The sequence below is a fragment of the Anopheles bellator genome, unplaced genomic scaffold, assembly GCF_943735745.2.
Source record: "Anopheles bellator unplaced genomic scaffold, idAnoBellAS_SP24_06.2 scaffold01671_ctg1, whole genome shotgun sequence".
Classification (NCBI taxonomy): Eukaryota; Metazoa; Arthropoda; class Insecta; order Diptera; family Culicidae; genus Anopheles; species Anopheles bellator.
Genome location: NW_026685793.1, coordinates 1 through 2,189, shown reverse-complemented (window position 1 = coordinate 2,189; position 2,189 = coordinate 1). Strand labels below are relative to the sequence as shown.

General features: G+C 38.8%; 3 non-coding genes across 3 annotated transcripts; all 3 read left to right on the top strand.

Annotated features, from left to right (window-relative positions):
* Positions 1 to 457: 457 nt before the first annotated feature.
* On the top strand, positions 458 to 529 carry Trnaa-ugc (transfer RNA alanine (anticodon UGC)). The gene has a single exon. It is a non-coding gene; the product is annotated as a tRNA-Ala (tRNA).
* Positions 530 to 891: 362 nt separating this feature from the next.
* Positions 892 to 963, top strand: Trnae-uuc (transfer RNA glutamic acid (anticodon UUC)). The gene has a single exon. It is a non-coding gene; the product is annotated as a tRNA-Glu (tRNA).
* A 1,077-nt stretch (positions 964 to 2,040) lies between these two features.
* Trnar-acg (transfer RNA arginine (anticodon ACG)) lies at positions 2,041 to 2,113 on the top strand. The gene has a single exon. It is a non-coding gene; the product is annotated as a tRNA-Arg (tRNA).
* The last annotated feature ends 76 nt before the right edge of the window (positions 2,114 to 2,189 follow it).

The window sequence follows — 2,189 nt, the reverse complement described above, 5'->3', positions numbered from 1 at the left end:
TTTTAGGAGGATAACGTAATGAGGAATTGATTCCTGGAATTGAACACCTTCAAGCCTCTTCAAATTGCGAAGAGAAAGATCTTTGTTTGTTTGTTTCAACACTTTTTAGTGTCAAGATGGATGTAACAACTTTTCCTTATTTTTACAAACAAGCATAGAGTTTATTGTACAACTTTTAAGTTCTGATGACCTAATCTATCAAGGTCATAATGAGGTTTAGATGAGAATTTAATTTGATTTTTTTATTAACATTTATCCGAATACAACCGCCGAGCGGTCTTTGTTGTACAGTTACCTAAATTCCCTTTTCATCCAAAAATCAACTTTTTGCGAGTTGTCGTTTATTTGTTAAAATAAGAACTCAGCAAGAACAAATTTTATTTACAAAAAAAAAAATGTACTCAACTACACATCTTTTCCCGATTTAAATTGAGTATTGTTTTCAACTTGCCCAAGAGGGGATGTAGCTCAGTGGTAGAGCGTTCGCTTTGCATGTGAAAGGCCCCGGGTTCGATCCCCGGCATCTCCATTTCTTTTTTGATCAATTTCGACTTACACATCCATGCACCCTGCCCTTTTTATTAAACAACATTTTGCCGTAAAGTAACAATTATGTTCATGAAAACATAAACTGACTTTAACATTTTGACGACGATGGAAAATGAGCTCTCTAACATCGCAGCAGAAATTGCTGCTATTAAGTTGCCTATTAGTGAAATGCTGTCAAATACAATGAAAATGCTCAAAAAGGCCGCGTTCTAATGGACACTAATGGAGAGTTCATTTGTTAAAATCGACTAACAATAGCGGAGTTATTCAATATTTGAAAAGCTCGATCGTGATGGAACACTCTGTAGTTTAGATGAGACTGAAAATTCAGTTTACATTATCTCCCATATGGTCTAGTGGCTAGGATATCTGGCTTTCACCCAGAAGGCCCGGGTTCGATTCCCGGTATGGGAATTCTTTTTTGCCTTGTCCATACCAAATGGGTGAGAAAAACTACTTTCTAATAACCTCCACATAACACTAAACAATACTAAACTTCTGTTGGCTCGATAACCTTCGCCGCTGAAAGGCTATGGCAAAACGTAGAAGACCCGTTTTTTCCATTGTAAGTTAATTAAATCAATAACACAGCGAATGTGCTTATTATTTCTGAACCGACTGTTGTTCCTGAAACTTATTAAAGTGGTGACCAATGAAATTAATGCTTGTCTGTCTTTATCTCGTCCGATATCAAAAAACTAATTGCATTATTGGCGACTGTTGATTGAACACGATTTAACGTGAACCTGCTATAGTCTGGTCAATATTAGACATTCCTTTGATCTAACCTTGTGTCTGCAGTCATTTTAAGGACATCAAGGGCTTTATGGACACGTATATTCGGTACGGAATAACGTTACGCGCATGTGCCCAACAATCACTAAAAGACTCCTCGACACATAACGGAAATACTCAGGATAGTGTATGGCACGCGCCTATTACCTATGAATATAAATCGTCACGGCCAAGTGCCGCCAACGCAGAGCGTACGACCCGGAACACCGGCTATTTTTCGGCCCGAAGGAAATTGGGGAAATGGTCTGATGCAAAATACAATAAAGCAGAATGTTTATATTGAATTTACAAACATCTTAACATTTAGTTGGTTTATTATGAAACTAGATAAACAAGCCCACAATCCAAATTTCCAACCGCTTATGGTGATTGTTTCGCATTAAGAGGGAGATAATTATACGTATTGTTCGTACGTCCCAAAGAGGGTCACGTAATCGGTTGGAAGCTCTGTAGTTGAAACGTACGGAGGTTTCGAGAAAAGGAAGAAGGGACATGGCATACTTACAGGTCTCGAAGAGGGTGGAGGACTTACGAACCGGAACAGAAGGCGATAATTTTAATTACTGCATGGATTTTCTATGTCCAACGAACACACATACACTAACACCATAGCCATTGCCTGAGTAATTTTGAGCGTAGGTTTCCTTTCCAGTCTGCAATATTTATATTTGATCACAGAAACTCACATCGCAACACGGTCCTGTGGCGCAATGGATAACGCGTCTGACTACGGATCAGAAGATTCCAGGTTCGACTCCTGGCAGGATCGCGCTTAAGTGATGACACTCTTTTGCTCTAACCGCGTTTTAGATATTCTTGCTGATAGAACTACAAGGGACATATTT